At 42.2% G+C, this 21,122-nt stretch overlaps 1 protein-coding gene and 1 pseudogene across 1 annotated transcript in view; one reads left to right on the top strand and one right to left on the bottom strand.

Annotated features, from left to right (window-relative positions):
• The window catches only part of LOC106978924 (mitochondrial carrier homolog 2-like), a 56,704-nt pseudogene extending 39,700 nt beyond the window's left edge, over window positions 1-17,004 (bottom strand).
• A 438-nt stretch (window positions 17,005-17,442) lies between these two features.
• The window catches only part of ACVR1 (activin A receptor type 1), a 140,070-nt gene continuing 136,390 nt past the window's right edge, over window positions 17,443-21,122 (top strand). Inside the window, exon 1 of the mRNA XM_027055725.2 lies at window positions 17,443-17,500. The gene's annotated coding sequence lies outside the window, so the exon portion shown is untranslated. The remainder of the gene's footprint in view (window positions 17,501-21,122) is intronic.

Raw genomic sequence — 21,122 nt, 5'->3', positions numbered from 1 at the left:
GACACATTGAGTAGTCATATTTCTCTTCTCTGTGGCCCTCCAAAGCCCTTTCCAACATAACTTTCCCCCATCTGTTCTCGTTTGCACTGCATAATAGGGGACAGGTTTTGGAACTTGGGATTCAAAAAACAACATTAAGAGAAAATAAAAATGAGATGGAATTTCAGTAGAAAGAAACTCACGGGCTCCCCCCCGCCCCGAGTCTTCAGTTATTGGGATCATTACCAGAGTATTAAATCGATCAAGTTTGTACTTTAGCCTAGTTGGTCCTCTTTATGTGGTGGTGGGGAAATGTGAGAGCATTTAGAAATCTCTCTGAACTGTCTGCAGAGCAATAAGAAAGACAGCATGGCCAAGTCATTAGCAGATACGGTATTGCCCAGGACCTGACTTAAAGTTTTTCCACATTTGCTTAGAATCTCTAATAAGTTACGTTAATTGCCTCATGCCTCAGCTTCCTTCTCTATAAAATGGAATGTGTGATGTGAATTTTAGAATACTTAGAAACAGGGTTTTCCAAAGTGCCACGGGCCCACCTCTGTGCGTGCAGTGAATGGTTTGGAAACTATACAAACATCTTTAAATTTTAAAAGAAAGAAATTTCTTCTAATATACATTAGGGAAAAAAACCCTGCAAATAGCACAACATACCCATGATTTCCCAGATATTTTTTCATAGGATGAGCCTAAAGTAGGCATTTAAGTTTCAAAAATGAAAAATTTAAAGAAGAACATTCAGTAAGGAATAATAAAAGTGAATATGGCAGGGGTGCCTGGGTGGCTCGGTTGGTTAAGCATCAGACTTCGGCTCAGGTCATGATCTGACGGTCCATGAGTTCAAGCCCTGCATCAGGCTCTGTGCTGACAGCTCAGAGCCTGGAGCCTGCTTTGGATTCTTGTCTCCCTCCCTCTCTGCCCCTCCCCTGCTCACACTCTGTCTCTGTCTCTGTCTCTCTTTCTGTCTCTCAAAAATAAACATTAAAAAAATTTTTTTAAATAAAATGAAAGTGAATATGATAAAACAAAAGCAGAAGTACAAGAATGGTGCCTTAGAAAGCAACTGTAGCAGAGCAGTGGTTCTTTAATTCTTTCTTTATGGTTTCCTGGAAAAGCCTGGCTGTATGAGCCTCAGGGTCCCCATGTTGGATGAATCATATCCCTTGGGTCCCTGCTTTTACTATCACCATCCACCTAGTGGGGGCTTATCATCATTTTGAGATCACAGCCCTCTTTGAGAATCTGGAGAAATTTATGGATTTCCCCAGGAAAATGTATATTCTTACATATAAACAAACTCCTGCTTATAATTTGTGGGTTTTCAGGGCCACTTAGAGTTTATCTTGTGGAGTCCCGGAGATCTCAAGTTCATCTATTCAAGGTTGTGTCCATTTGCTTGGCAATCCCATTCTTTGCTTTCTTAAGTTCATAGGTCGGCATTTGAGCCTCTAAGCTACACCTATATTTCTGCAAGGAACAGCATCTTCCTTCACTGTCTGCCCAGGGCAAAACCACGCAGGCTGCTACCAGGACTCATGTAGGTAGTACACAGAATACCCACTCTCTTCCCTCTCCCCACCATCCCCCCCTTTAAAGTCAGAAATACTACAAAAACGTCTGCAGTTGAGGTCTCTTGTGTTTTGTCCACCTCCCTTCCCTGCTCCTACAATGTGGTGTCTGTGAGTGCTGACATTTCCAGTGTGGCCATCACTGACTGGCCTCGAGCAAGGCACTTGCCCCAAGTCAGACAAATAAGTGTCTTTCCAGTTTCCTTCAGAACTTGGAAAGAGATGCGCATGATAGGACACCCAGGAGAGGGTCCTTATTTGTTAATTGCGAAGAGAAGAATGCCAGGTACAGAGAAGTGGTCTATAAATGTTTAAAAACGATTTTGTTAATGTTTATTTATTTTTGAGAGAGAGAGACAGAGCAGGAGCAGGGGAGGGGCAGAGAGACAGGGAGTCACAGAATCTGAAGCAGGCTCCAGGCTCTGAGCTGTCAGCACAGAGCCCAATGTGGGGCTCGAACCCACAAACTGAGAGATCATGATCTGAGCCAAAGACTCATGCTGAGCCTCCCAGGTTTCCCAAAATAGTTTTGATGATACTGATTCCTTCAGCAGACCCCTTTGGAGATGAAAATGTAATCATTGCCTTAACTGCCACTGTGATTTTTCCACCCTTTCCCCCAAATACCCAGTGATTTGTGAGAAAGGTGGAGATGGTATTAATAAGAAGAGTAATGGAAACCCATTGCACTTACTGACCATATCGAGGGACCACACCACCCCACACTGTATGTGTACCGTCGTCTAATATCTTCGGCTCCCTCATGAGACAGGTAATATTATCTTCTCTACTTTGCAGACTAGGAAATGAAGTTTACGGAGTCAGAAAGGGCTAAAACCGGTCCACTGAACCAGGCCTGCCTCACTCCAGACCTAGCAATTTTTTTCTTCTAAACTTTGAACTTTTTCCTGTTCAAAGTAGTGAAACACCTTTTCCCTGCCTTTCTGTTGTTTCCATTCCCACTCACCCACCACTGTTGTCAAGAATTTTTGTCCAGTTGTACTAGCCAATATACATGGCTATTTCTCCTTTTTAACTCAAATGATAGCATGTAATTCAATTTCCTGAACTTTGCTTCCCCACCCCCCTCCCACTTAACCACTATATTGAGGAGCTCAATCATATCAATACATTCAGAACTTCGTTATTTTGTTTTAAAAGCTTCATGGTATTCCACTGTAAGAATGTATCATAATTTAGGGACCGTGTCCTATCCATAAACATTTAGGTTGTTGGGGTGCCTGGGTGGCTCAGTTGGTTGAGCGTCTGACTTCAGCTCAGGTCATGATCTCGCGGTTCATGGGTTGAGCCCCACATCAGGTTCTGTGCTGACAGCTCAGAGCCTGCAGCCTGTTTCGGATTCTGTGTCTCCCTCTCTCTCTGCCCCTCCCTTGCTCACTGTCTGTCTCTCTCTGTTTCAAAAATAAACAAACATTTAAAAAAATTTTAAAAATTGCATTTAGATTGTTTTCAACCTTTTACTTTTGCATGTAACACTGCAATGAAAACTTTGTACATACATCATTTCACAGGTGGGTGAGGATATGTGCAGGAAATTAGGAATCTAGAATGGAATTGAAGATCATAGGATAGGTGCATTTGTAATTTTGCAATATAATGTCAAATTACCCTCCACAGACCTTATACCAACTTCCAATTTGACCCTAATGAATGAGGGTAACTTTCAGCATTGTCCATATTTCAAGTATTTTTTTTTCTATTCCCACACCTGTAAGTTTCACCTTCTCTAAAATGTCTCAAATTGTTTTATTAAAAAGAAGCACATAAAATTTATGCCCAGTTTCTGCAACCTGGTTGCATACGCACAGGTAGAATTTTTTCTGTTGTACATTTTCACCTACTTTGCTTAGAGTTCCCCCTAACTTCCATCGGAAGCTCAGAGGATACATAGTTTAAAGACTGGGATACCCTCAGTAAGTCAGTGGTGCATAACCACTCCATCAGCAGATGGTTGATCTCCAGGCCATTCACCACTAAGCCTTTCCATAAGGTTTCCAAAAACATCTTCCTCCTCCCTATGCCCAACCCTCCCTCCCCTCTGTTCACCGTCAGGCACACCCGCACAGACCCCCTGCCTTCGAACTTCCTAAGAGTTTGTACCCATTACATCTTTGCACCACCCCATTCTATTTATTCTTCACATTCTTTGGGAGGTTAATGACTTTGTGGAAATCTAAAACAGTCCCTCCTCAGGAAGTGGTAGAAGTCTCTTGGAATAACAGGAACGAGTCTTGAAAGAGCTCTTGAATTCATCAGCATTTTCAATTAATTAAAAATCCCAAAGAAGTAATGATATGCACAAAATTCAAGAGGCTATAATGAGCAGTGGCCAAAACCTGATAATATGGATACTGTTATTTAAGTATGAACAATTCCAAATATCAAATGGGGGAACAGAAGCACCCTCCCTCCGTCTCTTTGTCACAAATTCACGTCCCTTCTCCTTTAAGTGATTTTTGGATATCCATTATTTAGGAAAGAAGATGAACCAGAAGCAGTAGCCTCTTTGTAGAAATAAGGCTTTGTCTTCACGGGAACTCAAGTTCAGTTCAGAAACTTTCAGACATGGTTTTAAAGGCTTTTGTGAGTCAACTGTAATGAATCACACAAAAGGGACCTTTATTAATAAGCATATTCTGTTCATTATAGAGAAATGAAAGCCTCAGAATAATCCACCAAATGTTTAAAGAGAAAACAAAAAACAATGTGGTAAACATATCAGGACTTGATGAGCTGTCTAGGTAATTGGTTGTTTCTGTGCACCTGGTTCCAAAGACAATATTTAATGTGTAATCTGTTTCATTTTGCTTGGGGAAGTAAGTGTAACTCTACCCCCTGGATCACATCTGCATTAAAATTAGGGGAGGCAGAGTCTTGTTTCAGTGAGTGGAAATTTATGCACATGAGTTGTCTTTTACATGGAGACAGCAATTATACCCCTAGAAATGCAGTCTGTGGGAGAAAATGACATATTCAACGCTGGGGAACAAAAGCCTAATGCTAAGGGGACATTAACAAGGTTGGGAACCCCCTTCCAACAATTAACATGATCATTTACAAAATCTGCAATCTATAAAATTATTTTAAAAACATGTTTTTTCAAAACAATGTGGTTTTTTTCCTCCTTCTTTCTAAAAAAAAAAAAAAAGACTCAGCAGCAACCATGCAGAATCTATTCCACTGTAACAAGTAATATTTTAAAATCTCTTCAGATATATTTAAGGATTGAAATAAACAAACCCACAAATTGGTAGGTGACCCCTGTTTTAACAGCCTAATAAGGAAGGAGGGGAAAATGTAGCCAAGAATTTTTCATTTTTATGTGAGGAAGTTGTGGTGGTTGAAAGCAACAATTCCTAATCAGAATTCTAGAACACAGGAAGAATGCATGGAGCATATGCAAATAAAAGTCTGTAATAGCTAAAACTGGCTTTAAAGAAATGATTTGTTGGTTGACTTGTTAAAAAGGACAAAGCCAGAGCTGCTGAAATGGATTTAAGTTTTTGTTTTTTCTTTCCATCTTCTCTGGAGGCTGTAAGAAATGAGTGAGGAGTTTTTTTCTGCTCTCAATTCCACCATGTCCCCTCTACCTCCATGCTTCTTGGGAACATACAAAGTGTCGATGACCACACTTTATTTCACGTCCTAATCATATCATCAACAGAAAAATATATCCCTGCTTGACGAAAATAGGCTATAGTAAGTCAGTTTGTTTTTGAGGTTTTCTACGTCTTTAGTGCTTGAGTCTACTTTTTGGTCTGTGTGTCTGTGCGATTTTGTTGGAGTAGTTTTGCTTCCCATTCCCAGTGAAAGCAGTAGCACTTTTCATTGGTCTGCTATGAGATTTTTTGTTTTGTTTTGTTTTTTGGACAACCTGAGTCTCTGAATTAGTTTTGGCATTTTTTCAGAAAGTAACAGTTATAGAGTAACTTTAATGGGCCAGGCCTTAGGGAAAAGCAAGCTGCAAATTCTAAGTCCTGACTAACTTTTGGAAAATACTGGGGATTTTAAATGTCAGCAAACGTGGCAGAAGTAGAGTTTAAAACGTTTCTAATGTTTTCTGAACCACCAGAACGCTAAAGACAGAGATGGTGTAAAACTGTGGGATAGCAACATGGGGTATGGGGAAGGTGTGATAGAATGGGATTAGGAGATTCCACTCTGTATTGATTCACTACCTCTTCTGGGGGGATTCATTATTTAAGCCTGCATCTCTTCAACAGAAAGTAAAATGGAGAAGCCCATTGAGCTGATCTTATCAACAAATTGATGGCGTCACCACCACCACTACCAACAAAACTGAGTGGAGTTGGAGGGAGGATGGAAGGATGAATTGATCTCAAAATTAAAGGAGACTTTATAAAACGCCAAACAGCCAAATGATAAAAAGTCATTGTCTGCATTCTGATCTGATAAAAGACTTCTCTGAGAAAGTCGATGCAATTAGAATCGCAACTGGGAATTGAATGTACCAAGTAATCATTAATTTTGTTAGGTTTGATAATGGCATTATGGCTGGGTAAGAAAATGTCCATATGTTTTAGACATGCTTGCTGAAATGCATAGGAATGGAATGCCATGGTGGCTAAAGTTTACTTTCAAATAATTTGCAAAAGCTAAGGTGGGGGGCAATGTGTGCAGGCTAATCTTGATCATTGCTCACCCAGGTGCTAGGTATATGGGGTTTATTATCCTATTTTTTCTCTTTCTGATTATTCTGTTTATTCTGATTATTTTCTGTTCGAAAATTTTCATTAAAAAGAAACACCCATATCATGAAATCTTAAAAAAAGGAAAAAGAAACCTGGAAGCTGTATTAAATCATTTCTAAATTTTCTTCAAAATAGAAAACCCCATCATTGTATTTCAAAGACTGAATAGTGATGGCTGTCAAAATATAAAGCCATTTTGAGGGGCTTCTGGGTGGCTCAGTTGGTTGAGCATCTGACTTCAGCTCAGGGCATCATCTCATGGTTAGTGAATTCGAGCCCTGCATCGGGGTCTGTGCTGACAGCTCAGAGCCTGGAGCCTGCTTCAAATTCTGTGTCTCCCTCTCTCTCTGCCCCTCCCCTGCTCGTGTTCTGTCTCTCTCTCTCACTCTCTCTAAAAAATAAGTAAACATTAAAAAAATAAAAACAAAATATAAAGCTATTTTGATTTTCAAAATCAAGTAATATCAAATTAAGGCTATGTTCTGGTTATTACATTTTATCGATGCCTGATATATCAGTGAAAACCAAGAAGTAGACAATTCACAGTGGAAGAACTTCTGATGAACAGAACAAATTTGTCACCAAATCTACACTTGATTTGTCAACAGGAAACCCCGACCTTTAGCAGCAGCAGAGTAAGCCTGGGTAAATGAAAAGCTCATCTCAGCTCTACATGAGGTTGTGGTATGTTCACCCAGATCAATAAATTGCCTTTTTCCTCTCTCTCTCTCTTTTTTTGTAATCAAATACATTATATGGCCATTTTCTATCCATGAATAATCACTCTCATCAACACTTTTTCCTTGGTGTTTGTGTATTTCTTTTGTTTTCCAAGGTCCATTCCATTATCGAGCGATTCAGATGTTTTCACATTTTGCAACTCCAGTTTCTTAGATGCAATCAGTAGAACATCTTTAGCTATTTATTATTTTTATTTATTTAGTTTTAACTTTATTTATTTAGTCTTGAGAGAGAGCGAGAGCAAGCAAGTGTGGGGTAGGTGCAGAGAGAAAGAGGGAGAGAGAAGATCCCAGGCAGCCTCTGCATAGTCAGTGCAGAGCCCCATGCGGGGCTCGACCTCATAACTATGAGATTCTAGCCTGAGTTGAAATTAGCCGAAATCAAGAGTGGGGCGCTTAACTGACCGAGCCACCCCGGTGCCCCTGTTTAGCTGTTTAAAGAGTGAGACGTTTACTTCCCTTCTTCCAGATAGGATCTCTGTGAGAAACTGGAGAGTCTGATAACCTTTAGTGCTCTGTTTGGAGCATCAAGAGGACCTGAGTTAGACTTAAACTTCAGACTGTTCATTGGTGTCACCACTCATGCTTGTTGGAGAGAAAAGTGAAGTGAGATGTAGGTGTATCTTCTACACCCTGGTGCTGTTTGATCCAGCATTGATGTCATTATCCCTTATAGGGACTGATGAATTTGGTTGAACACAACCTATATGGCTACTTGGGAAAATCAAAGCTTATTAATGCCGTTTTTATATTATTGGTAGTAAATATATTCTGGGGAGCTTTAGAATGAAATTGGCAAACAACCATTTTATCAAAATGTAAGGAACTTCACAGACTGGTCCCTACCTCATCCCTAGCAATCTCTTTAGTACGCTAGAAATGCAGAGTCCCCCTAAAGAAAGGTAGCCAGTCCCACTGCAAAGATGTGGGAAATAATGACTGGAAACTAAGTTAATCTTTAGAAGTTATTAATAGATTGGAATGTCTATGTGCTCAGTGCTCAGCAGGAAAGAAAAAGGAAAGCTCTCTATATTCTTATCAATAAAAATGACGCTAACATTCCAATGGAACAATAGGTAAAGGGCATTAACTGAAATGAAAATTGGAAAAATACAAACAGTTGATGTATTTATGAGCAAGGTGCTAACTCATTAGCAATCAAATAAGTGCAAATGAAAACAGAATTTTTTTAAATTTCCAAATTGGCAAGTATAATAGAGAGGGTCGTAACAGAGACAGTAAGGGGTGTGGTGAGTGGGACAAGCCCCTGGAAACAGTTCAAACCACCTAGCAATTGGAAATATGACCTAGATTCTTACTTTTAGGAAACTATCCTAAGAAAACAATGCAATGCTGTCAAACATGATACCTTCAGGGGTTTAAATCAATCCAAAAATCATACTCTCAGAGAATATCTAATAACCTAGGAAAATGTTCGTAATATAATGAAGAAGAGCAAGGAAAACAATGCGTATTTATGTATAATATAATGTATATCCACAGAAAAGATAAAAAGAAAATTATCCAAAATATTATATCTGTTTATATTGGAAATAGTAAAATTAAGTAATTTTACTTTCTTTGAAATACTTTTCTGTATTTTCTCTCTGGGTTTTTACAGCGAATATGGCATTATTTTAATTTTTTTTCTTTTTTTTTGTTCTTTTAAATTAAAAAAAAAATTTTTAATTATTTCTTTATTTATTTTTGAGACAGAGAGACACAGAGCATGAGCAGGGGAGGGGCAGAGAGACAGGGAGACACAGAATCTGAAACAGGCTCCAGGCTCCGAGCTGTCAGCACAGAGCCTGACACGGGGCTTGAACTCACGGACTGTGAGATCATGACCTGAAGTCGGTCAACCGACTGAGCCACCCAGGCGCCCCTATTTTAATTATTTTCTAATAGATTTATTTATTTTTATTACAAAAATAACAATCACTGCAAAATGTTTTGGAAATACGACACAAGAGTAAAAAGTGTACATAGGGTTTCTTTTGGGGGTGATAAAAATGGTTTAAAATTGATTGTAGTGATATTTGCACAGCTCTGTGAATATACTAAAAACCATTGAATTGTACACTTTAAGTGAGTGAACTGAATGGTATGTGAATTGTATCTCAATGAAGTTGCTGTAAAAAATAAAAAGTGAAAGATCCCTTGTATTGCTACCATCCTAAGATGGCTACTGCCAGCAGCTTGGTGCATAGCCTTATAGTCTCCTTTCTGTGCATCATACACACTTCCTTAAAGAATGAAAATCAGATCATACAATGCATACCATTTGAAAAATATTTTTAATTATAACATGTATAACTTTACAAACAAAAAGTATAATCAAACCAAAGGATGATTAGGACAACCAAGTTCCAGTTCCAGCCTTCCTTTAAGGAGCCATGAGAACTTGAGGAATCACAGGATTTTTCAGGAACAAACTTTTTCTTTTTTAAATTTATTTTGAGAGAGAGCATGATTGGGGGAGGATCGGAGAGAGATGGAGAGACAGAATCCCAAGCAGGTCCTGCACGGTCAACATGAGAGCCGACTGGGGGGCTTGAACTGACAAACCATGAGATCATGACCTGAGCTGAAACTAAGAGTCTGATGCTTAACAGACTGAGCCACCCAGGAGCCCACCCCCTTTTTAAAATATAAGTTCTATGCCCAACGTGGGGCTTGAACTCACGATCCCAAGATCAAGAACGAAGAGGTGAATGCTCTATCAACTGAACCAGCCAGGTCCCCCACAGGGACAAACTTTTTTATATGTAAGAGACAGAACTGGGACTAGATGAGATCTTGGTTCCTTCCAATTTTAGATTCTACGAGTCTCTGCTTCCCTGCGTGGGGGCACAATAACAGAAATTTGGTATAATAGCTTTGTTATAATAGCAAAGTATTTATCAAGATATGCTGTTATATTGATAAATACGGGAGCAAAGGATAGACGAGTGTATGGCATGCTACTATCCCTGTTAAAGCAAATGGGAATATGGGTATAGTTTCATATGCCTACCGTGTTTCTATAAGGATATAGAGAAGCTGGCATTAGGGGAGGGAAGTGGCTAGCTGAGAAGCTGGTAGTTCTGGAATTTATTTTTCACTATACAATATATCCTTTTGCACACATGCATATTTTGTATTTCTTTTTTAAACAAAATAATCATCTGGGAAATCTTGCTAATGGAAGAACATACATATCTTGGTTGTAATGATAAGTGATGTTAATTAAGCAAGCTTGTCACTCAGTCCCTTGCTTAGCCCCTTTTAGTCCCTTCCCTTGCACATTTCTTCTGAGACCTGCATGACTGGGCCAGGCCGCCTCAGTCCTCTCTAAGGCCGTTTGTCCACGTGGTCCTTTGATTCCTATCACCCTGGCTTCTGTCAATTCCTGGAAGTCTTAAGCTCTTTGCCCCCAGAAATGTCAAGTGCAGCATCCGCAACTTCAGATAATAAGCTTCTTTAGGACTTCCAACTCAAGTTGTATAATTTCAAAACAGAGAGACCTCCAAAATGCAACCCATCCCTTACTTTGCACCTGAGGAGAAGTGAGCCTCTACAGTCTGAAGTTATCTGCCTAAGGTCACATAGCTAGTTCTCTGCTATATGTAATTAACCTTAGCAGCTGATCTCTGGAGTTTCATTAAACAAAAGTAGGTTAATAAAAAGGAAGCCTTTAGATTTTAGATATTGGTAGAGTGGGGCTACACTAGGACTTGGAAAATTAATTTGATTTCTTATCCATGAAAATGTCTTCATGATGCCAATGCTCAGAGGGACCAATCAGGCAAAAGAATGTTCCCTAAAAATGAAAAGCCTCTGTGATGTTGGATTCTACCAAGAACCACACAATTATATTTGAAATATATTTGTTTAATTTGAGGAAGAAATTAATTTGATAGTCCTGAGGGCATTCATCCACAGGACTAGCTTTTAAAATCCACATCTCTGCCACGTAGCTAAATTAACCGTAGTTAAGTAAATTAGAAACTCAAGCAGCTTCAGAATGTGAGCAAGACCACGGACAGTCCTGATGAGCATCTAGCCCTCAAGGTTACAAGGAAATGGGTCACAGACTGAGATGCAGGCAAAGGATGAGATAAGGCTGAGCCCTCCGGGAAATGATTTTCTGAAAGAAATGCACCTTCCTGCAGAGCACAGAAAATGCCAAATTTGAATTCCATTCTCTACACCCTACCTCCCACTTCGCAAGTATAAATTCATATGTAACTTTCACCAGTTAGGTTTTGTTCCATGATTGCCAGACTCTTTTAAAATATGTGCATTTCCACTTTTATTTTAATTAATTAATGAATTAATTTTTCAGTAAGCTCTAGGCCGAAGTGGGGCTTGAACTATCAAGAGTCTCATGCTCTATTGACTGAGCAGTCAGGCACCCTGCATTTCTCCTTTTATAATGTGTGTTTTTTTATAATTTCTGCTTATAAAAGTAATATGTTATAGAGAGGGTGGAACCCATAGACCTGTGTAAAGAAGAACATAAAAGTCAAACATATCCATGATGCAAAGATAGTTACTGTACATCATGGAATATTTTCCTCTAGTTTTTCACCTTTAAGGATATGTGAACATGAGAGATTCATGTGTTTATAAGGATTATGGAACCAAAATATAACCTTTATCATCCATTTTTTTCAGTTTGCGCTTTATTGTTGGCATTTCCAAAATTAGTAGATGATTATCATTTTATACAAATCTTTGCGTGATTGATGATTATTTTCATAGCATAAGTTCCTGACATGGGATTAAAGTGTCAGAGGGTAGAAATATGTTTAAGGGGTTTGATACATATCACCTACTAATTATCTTCAAGAAATTGTTTTCCAGTTTACTCTCTGCAACAACTGAGCATCCTTTATAAAGTCAGTCTTACCAATAGGGAATATGTTCATTTGCTGAAAAATTATCTGGAATATTTTATCTCAGTTTTGTTTATATTATCTTTCCTTGAATCTTTAAACTTTTTCCCTAATATTCACACATAATAATTTTGTTTTTGTCTATTCATAACATCTGACCAGCTTTCTATTAAAGGGTGCATTTTGTTGATTCATAAGTTTTTTTTTTTAATATATTAAAGATTTTAACCCTTTGAGTATAGGTTGTAGGTAGCTTTACTACCTGGCTTTTCCCCTCCTTTTATTTGTTCCCTAAGAAAAAATTTAGGGAAAAATTTTTACAAAGTCAAGTCAACCAGTCTACGGCCATACCACCCTGAACGTGCCTGATCTCACCTGATCTCAGAAGCTAAGCAGGGTCAGGTCTGGTTAGTACTTAGTACTTGGATGGCAGACAAAGTCAAGTCAGCCAATCTTATTTATAGCTTTTACGTACAAAGTCCTTTTCCCATCCGAAGATGCGCATCTACCTATATTTGCTTTGAGTTAACTTACAGTTAAAAAAAATAGTTAATTCTTATTCCCTCTGGACATATTTTCAGGAACAGTGTGAGAGGGAGCACTAACAGTTTACTTTCCTGGTGCCTCAACACTGCTGAATGAATAATCTTTCCTTTCTGCAATGGTTTTGTAATTCCTCTTTTATCACATGGTCAGCCCATAGTTGTCTGCTAGTTTACATGTAACCTGCTGTGCTCAGAGTGTCTGGATTAACTTTCCCAGTGGGAAGCAGCTGTAGGCAGCTTGAGGACTCCCTGAGCAGCAAACACAGTTCCCTGAATGTGGTGGGTGGCCAAAAAGGTCTTGTATGAAATGAACAATTAATGAGTCATTCATACACCTGGGAAAGTTTAACTGGAAGATAAACAAGTGTCTGTCCTGACTGGTTAAATGTTTACCTTTTGGAGAAAGGGTGCCAAGACTGATACGATTTCTAGTGACCCCAACAGGTTATGATTTTCCCTTCTATCCCCCTACTGTTCTGATCCAGTTACTTCCATCTTTGGAAAGCAATAATGGTTTCTTATGGGCCTTAGGATTAGGAATAAATTCCATATCATTGTCATTCAATAAATTCATCATTTTCCAAGGAGAGTTATGACACAGCTGGGTCACGGTTTCTCATAATTTGAGTCCTATAAAGGACACCTTTAAAAAGAAAAAAATCTCCACAGACCTTCAGTGATGTCTTAAATTATATTTATAAAAGTATCATTTCGATAAACTACATATTCTTATAGGTACATGGCAAAAAACGGGTAGTGGGATCATGGCTACATGATATTCATATGACCCAGAATATGCATCATATTAACATGATATTAATTTCTTTTAAAAATATCATTAACTGAAGCAAAACCACAAATTCCATGGATTTTACAGAAAACTCGGAGATCCCTGGAGTAGGAGTCCCACTTCCAGTCTAACAAAACAGAAATTGCTTTCCCATAAGCCACATCCAACCCTCAAAGTCTGCCCTCTTTTTAAGCAGTTTGGATGCCTACCTTGTCTTCAATGCTCAACTTAAGTGTGAATAATCACTAAACTGGATGTGAACTAATCTCCATATGCTTATAACCATTACAGAACTGTAAAACCAAAATGAAATATGAACAAAGCTATAAAACCAATGTTTCAAATAACTTTATTTAATGAGACAGATGATATTGTCTTGCTGAACAAAAATGTCTGCTCACCTTGTAAACACAGTACTGATGTGTGCTAGGAACAGGGTTTTGTTGTTGTTGTTGTTGTTGTTGTTGTTGGTTCTACATGCCCATACTGAGTGAACAGACTTATCAGAATTAGTTCATTTCTTCAAGCATTAATCTTTATTTTTTATTTCAAGAAATCTTTAGAAACTAAACAGCAGCTTATCAGCCCATCAGGATTTTCAACAACAACACCAGCTCTAAACATCCAAACATTCTAAAGAACTTGCTTCTGGAAGCTGATATGTACAACTAAGCTGATATTTGCTTTATAGGTTTTAATAAACCACGTTCTCTATACCACTATGAAAGGAGAACTATTTCGGTAGCAAAGAGAAATGGCTTCAGGATGAAAGAAAAATCACTCAAAGTAGTTACTTAAATATTTTAAATGAAAAAATTTCTAAATATCACAATTTATATTCTATATCACTTACAATCTGAGTGCAGAGAGGCTGTGCAGTAAGTCCAAGAGCTTAATTGTAACAGGGACACTTGCTGCAAAATTTTATGGAACAAATTCTCCAAATTTTATAGGAAAATATTATACAGGACTCTTAGGTTGCTCAAGACTCTGTTTCCTAATAGTTTTTGAAAGCTGTTGACTTTTAGAAATGAACATGTTGATCTGGGTGTAAAGGAGGAGGATATGCAGAAAACAGAAGAGATGCCAATTCACAATGCAGCAGGCAATTAATTAACAAGAGTCGTGCTCCTTGAAACATATGATGGAAGAGATCTAAGAATCTTGGAATAACAGAAGATGTGTTTCTTTCAAGTTACTTTACTTGTGTGATTTCTCCACCAGAGTTAAATCAATGGATTAGATGTTGGGGTAAGGCACTAGTTCCCAATCGGGGGCAATTTTGCTTCCAGGGGACATTTAGCAATGTCTGGAGGCATGTTTAAATGTTAAACAGTGGGGAGGTGGCGCCTGGGTGGCTCAGTCGGTTAAGTGTCCGACTTCAGCTCAGGTCATGATATCATGGTTCGTGAGTTCAAGCCCCATGTTGGGCTCTGTGCTGACAGCTCAGACCCTGGAGCTTGCTTCGGATTCTGTGTCTCCCTCTCTCTCTGCCCCTCCCCTGCACCTGCTCTGTCTCTCTCTCTCTCTCAAAAATAAATAAACATTAACCAAAAAAGTAAAAACTATGTCACAGCTGTGGAGAGAAGGCATCCTCTTTGCATCTAATGGATAGAGGTCAAGGATGCTACAAAACATTTTACAATGCACAGGACACACCCCACAGCAATTATCCAGCCAAAGATGTCAACAGTACCTAGGTTGAGCAACTCTGGATTAAGGTATCCAAAGGCAAAGGACTGTATCTGGGCTGTATCCTTGTGTGGCTAGGGCTTGTGTGACGGGCTATAACCCTGCGTATCTATCCTCCTGCTTCACACACACACATGCACATGTACACACATGTGCAATCATCAATTTATTGTTACAAGGCCACAAAAACTACCTTGAATCCTCCCAGATAGTCTCCTGGAATACAAGTTAGTCACAGGAAGGTCGAGTTAGAGAGTTTTGCATTGAGCCAGTCACACAAGACCACTACTGAAGGAACACATAAAATGAACAGTTAAAAGCATAGCAGGATTCATTAGTTCATTTATTCACTTTTTCAGCAAACTTTTGCTGGGCATCCACATGTGCCACTCTGCTAGGCATGATGATAATACACAGTGAACACCACCAAACCTGGCCCCTGCCCTCATGGAGCTTACAGCCTATGGGAGACTACAAAGGCCACCAAGAAGAGGCCAGTAAAATGAGAGCTCCAGAAACGTACCCAGTTGAGGAACATTCACACAGCACCTTGAGAAGCTTTTATGTAAGTGTAATTTCATTTGAATCACACAACAAACCTGGAAACAGGCTTTATTCCCTTCATAGAGGTTAAATACATGCCCAAGGTCACACAGTTTATAAATGGCAGAGCTTCAGTTAAGTGACACAGAGGTCCCTGTTCTAATGTTCTACAGAGTAGGTATGCATATAGGCACTTTTGCTTGATTGACCTGGAATTTCCACTCCTGATTCTCACCAGCCATACAGGTATTGTCTTTCCCTTTATGAAAAAATGCCCCCCCCCCTTTTCTACATCTTTTTGCTTATGTAATAATACCTGGGTATGATTTTCTAGATGTTTCACGTATATATGCCTTGCGTTCCTAATTGGATTGTAAACTGACCTGCAGGGACCAGATCTTCCATTTCCTTTGCAACCTTTGCAGTACTGCAGTCACCCAATAAATGCCTGCTGCATGAATGAACCTGTAGAGATAAAAATACTTTATGGTATCCCCATTTATTGGTTTCATGCTTTTATTTTGCTTTGTGATAGGACTGTACATTATAAGCTTCCAGAGGGCAGAGGAAATGGCTTGGTGCTTTCCTTACACTCAGCAGGCACCATGCAAAATTTGATCCTCGCATGCCTTTTTGATGCTCTGGATAATATTAGAACACTGGAGTGTTTTTGTGTATCTAAGGACCGAGGTTGTCAGCCTCTCTGCGGCGGGGAATGTTCCTTCCTTTCCACAGTAAGCTCCCCTGGCGCCTAGGACAGGGCTAGATGACTGCAGAAGCCCCCTCCCCCGCACGCTCCCTCCTCCCCCTCTCCCCCCTTAGTTTTATCGGTAAGGAGGCCGACTGCAAAAATGGTAAGCTCTTGCATAACCCCAGACCTTGCAAGGAAATGAGCAAAGTGGAAGGGGATTTGAAGGCAGGTCAGAAATGGCCTGGATGAGAACACTGAGGCTTCTCTCTGACCTGCAGGACCCCAGCCGGGCGCCGCCCGCAGTCGAGGGGCCCGGGAGGCAGCCCTCCCGCCCCTCGCGCCCGCGGGAGCTGTCCAGACGGCCCCGCCCGCGCCTACCTGGGCACTCACCCGCGCCGCGCGGCCTCTCCTCCTCCCACCCCGGCCGCGGGAGCCCGGCTCGGGCCTGCCCCGCCGCCGCCCCGCCTCTGAGAAGCCCCGCGGGCGGCAGCGCTCGCAGCCTCCTCCGGGCCCGCCAGACCGCGCCGGGCGCGCCGGGGGCGGCCAGGCCAGGCTCGGCGGGGCTCGGCGGGCTCGCCCCCGGCCGGGCGCCTGCAGGGGGCGCGGGGACGGCCCCGCCCCGCCGCCTTCCCTCTCCCTCCCGGCTCCCTGGATCCGCGCCGGGAGGAAATGATGTGTTGCTGCCTGGTTAATCACAGCTCCAGACACTCATTGGCCGAGCGCTCCGCAGCCACTTCCTTCTCCTCCTCCTCCCGCTCCTCCCGCTCCGGCTCCTGCTCTTTGCAGCCGCCGCCGCCGCCGCAGCCTCCCCCTCCGCGCCGGGGGAACTTTTCTACTCTCAGTGACCGTCTCCCCCGCCGCCCCTCGGACGAGCCTCCCCCCCGGGCCGCCCGCCCCGCCCGCGGCCGCCCTCCAAGCCCGTGCCGCTGCGCCTCGGGAAGTTTATTCCGCCCGCCCTCCTCCCCTTCCTCCTCCTCCTCCTCCTCCTCCTCTTCACCCCGCCTCCCCTCCCTCCCCCGGCTCTTTCCCCCGGGTGGCTGCCGCTGCCGCCGCCGCCGCTGCCAGGCTGCTCCTCGGCCAGCCGCGCCGGCCCGAGGGCTGGGGAGCCCGTGGCCGCACGCACCGCCCGGCTGCAGCCGTCGCGGCCGCCGCTCGGGGCCGGCCGCCGGCCCTCGGCCCCGCAGAGTTCCGGGCTCTCTCGCCGGCTGCACCGCCCCGCCCCGCCCCGCGCCGTGCCGCGCCGCTCCGCGCCGACCTGCAGCGCCCGGCTGGCTCGCACTCCGCCTCCCGCGGCTCAGCCCCGGCCGCGGCGGGACCAGAGGTGAGGGCAGGTCGCCGGCCGCGCCGCGGGACCCGGGAGGACCGTGGGAGGAGGGAGCCTGGCTGGAGAAGAGGCTGGGATTGGGGGTGGGAGGGTGGGCGTCTGCGGTGCCTCCCCCTCGCTTTCATTCCTTTCTCCCCCAAGCTTCATCCACTCTCGGTGGGGGAAGCAGCCGCGGAACAAAACTGTCTTGCTTTGGGCCTTTGAACTGCTGGTGGGATATGGGAGAGGACAGAGGCATGGAGTGGGGGGGGTCTCTGGTTTGCGGAGTGTGCGCGTGTGCCTCTGTGTGTGTGTGTGTGTGTGTGTGTGTGTAGTGAACTCCTTCAGGGTGTGCGCCGCTGACTTGTAAATCGATCTGGCCGCCTGGCCACGGGCTCACCTTCCCAGCTGAGCTTGGTACGGAGTGAAGGGATGGGCTAATCACCCCCACCCTCAAAATATCCGTCTCTTCCAAGAGGAATTTTCTGCTGGAGAGACAGCCAATAAACTCTGCTCAACTCCCTCCCGCCCTCCGTTCTTCCTAGCTGCAGTTTCAAAAAGCTTCAAAGCCAGGAATGTGGGATTCATCTCCCGATCCCCAGAAGGCAAATGTGGTTACAGATGTTGCACGGTACTTTGCCAAGTTTAAAACCCTTCCTTCAACACTGTAACCAAAACAGTGAGGCTAGAACCTTGGGCGCGCTGGGGAGAGATGTGGGGCCTCTGGGGCCGCTGGATTCACTAACTTCCTTCGGGTTCTAGGCTGGCTTAGGTCTGTCCAGTTTGCGCCAGACATGTCTCCCCTCCTCCCCTCATTTCCCTGGAGTTTTGAACGCTCCTTGCATGGGAGAAACGCTGTAGAGGAAACTACTTAGGGAAGAAAACATTCCACTTAGTAGCAGAAGAAAAGTCTTGGTTTAAAAGTTGTGCTTAATTTGGCTTTTAAAGGGAGGTAGTAAAGTAATCAGTGGATTTGTTCATTTTATTGGTGTTTCTTTTCTTTCTTTTTTGAGGTGTGTGTGTGTGTGTGTGTGTGTGTGTGTGAGATGGGAGTTACGTGATGAGAAAAAGGACTGATCTCATACATAGTTTGTATATTTTTGAAAAGAGGCCCTCTAATTGTGACTTAGATATAACCCAGTGGTTTTAAAGAATCCTGTCCCAGAGATGCAGACTGCTCTGACAGCCCAAGGGAAGGCGGTGGCAAAAAATAGACACCACCTCCCTTTTCCCCCAAAAAAATTCTTCCTGGAAAGGTGGTGTTAAGAAATTTCAGAGATGGGCTGATCCAAGTGGCAGGCCTTAAATGGAAACACTATAGTATGTCTTGGCACTTGTCTCTGGAGCTGGGTGGCTGGCCAGGGGCCCGGGCTTGGGCAGCCAGCAGACATTAGACTTGTGCTGACCTCAGGCACTGGTCTGGCCATCCAGCTTTACAGTATGCCTAAGTGTGAAATATGGACCTCACCTATTTCACTGATGGGGACGTGGGTCAGGAAGTTATCTTAAGGCCTGGACGGGACTTGGACCATCTGGCTTCTAAGACCAAATCCCGTTTTTTGTGATTCAGTTGTTTTTTGTTTTCTGGCCTGGAACAAAAACCAAAAACAAAACGGAAGTCTTTTGAAGCTGAAAAGTGCAGGCCTTAAATTGATGGAATTGTGCGGTGGGTAATAGCATTGCTACTGTCACCTCTCATGCAAACACTCAAAGGTGGTGAATGAGGTTGCAATAAATTCTGGATAGCTGGCAAAAATCAAGGGCTGGAATGGGTATGGATGGGGTTCATGCTCATTTTCTGGTGGTTTGGGCGAATTTTACGTGAAACGGTGAGAGTGGTTTTGAATAAAATTTGATTTGGGTAGTAGTTTTACAACTTTTGTACCTTGAAAGAGAGTGATTATTTGAATCTGAGTAAGTTTCTTGTTATCTCTAAGTAATTTAAAAGAATATTAAGGATGCCGAGTAGAGATCGAGGAGTATGCCTTATTTGGGAATGTAATTAATTTCAGAAGTGGGGAACTTAATGCCATTAATAGCATTGTAATGATTTTTTTTTTCAAAGTAGTGATTTACTAAATTTTCTGCATCTGTCCATGGAACAGCTAACAGTGATTGAATCGGTAGATAGAGACGATGCCTCTATCTTATTCTAGATTTCCCTGAACTAATACTGTGATGATCATGATAGACTTCTAGGTAAGGTTAGATCAAGTAGTCCAGCCTTCTGGGGGAGGAAGGGACAGGGCAGAAATGCATTTGAAAAATGATCCTGTGATTCAAGGTCATGAGGTGAAGATGGGATCAACGTGTGTGTGTGTGTGTGTGTGTGTGTGTGTGTGTGTGTGTCAAAAGTACTTTAGACAAAGAGGAGCGAGGACTGGGAACTGTCCTCTGTGCATGTTCTTCTCTTGGATCCCTGCACCTTGTTTTATTTTTATGTGAAGAGATCTAATGCACAACTTGGTAGAAATTGGAGACAAGGAAACTATTAATGGTAGCAAAACCCACTGATAGGTTTTGAGTGAATTTAATGACAGATATGACGGTGAGCTCTGGACATGTGTGAGGTACCATGCTCAGCTCTTTACATGCATTTTTCATTACATGCTCACAACAACCATATGTTTTTATCATTATTTCAGGCGTTTATGGTAAGAAATTGAGGCTTCTCAAGATTGAGCGAGTTGCCCTCATTGTAGAGCTGGTCAGTAGCGGACTGGGGATTTGAACCAGGAGTTTGTGAGACTCTGGAACCCATGTTCTTGGGCACTTTTGCCAATGTTTGCCAAATTTCACTGACTCATACACTGTCTTCATGAGTTTACCATGGCTAAGTTTCAGTCTATCAATCATTTAGTATTTTTCTTTAAAGCAGTGATTGACCTTAAAAAAAAACCCTAAAAGATGTCATCTTTTAAGAGGAAGCACTATTTCACTGCCATATTTGGAAAGCCAACTCACTTTTTGGTAATAAGACATAAAGATGCACTTATACTTAAACTAAAACCCCAAATACAGGACAGTGATTACCTGGTGTGTGTTTGCGTGTGTGCATGCGTGTGTGTGTGTGTGTGTGTGTGTGTGTGTGTGTGTGTGTGTTTTGCAAGAACCTGGGGATCAGGGTGGAGGAAGTAGGTAGATGATAGAGCGTGGGTGACATTCTGGTTTTTGGGTTGAGTGGTGGGTTCAAAGGTGCTGATTTTATTTTTAGACTTTATAGCCTGCATACATAATACATATTTTTGTTTTATAAAAAGATAAAATTAAACACATGACTATTAACATAATGATTACTTGGGGAATATTTCACCACACTATTCTGACTACAGACTTAGCTTGGTGCTTGTGTGAATGAAGTAGGCATGCAAATCTGTTGGCCAATTGGTGAGACCCCAGGTGATAATTTTAAAGCAAGCTGATTGTTGTCATACCTGAATGAGATTGCGGTATGTCCCCTCTTCTCTATTCTGCTGCCACATGCATTTCAATATTGTGACTAAAATAATAGCATGGGCTGCAGCATGGTTTCTCTTGACTGTGGTTATGGGAGACTTGGGCTTAGCTGAAGCTGGCACTTGTCAGCCTCACCTTGTCGCCTACATCTAGTGCTCAGGATGGGACAAAAAATGCTGTCATG

This window comes from Acinonyx jubatus, chromosome C1 (genome assembly GCF_027475565.1).
Source record: "Acinonyx jubatus isolate Ajub_Pintada_27869175 chromosome C1, VMU_Ajub_asm_v1.0, whole genome shotgun sequence".
NCBI lineage: Eukaryota > Metazoa > Chordata > Mammalia > Carnivora > Felidae > Acinonyx > Acinonyx jubatus.
The sequence above is the reverse complement of the archived record's forward strand: the minus strand, read 5'-3'. Positions and strand labels throughout refer to the sequence as shown.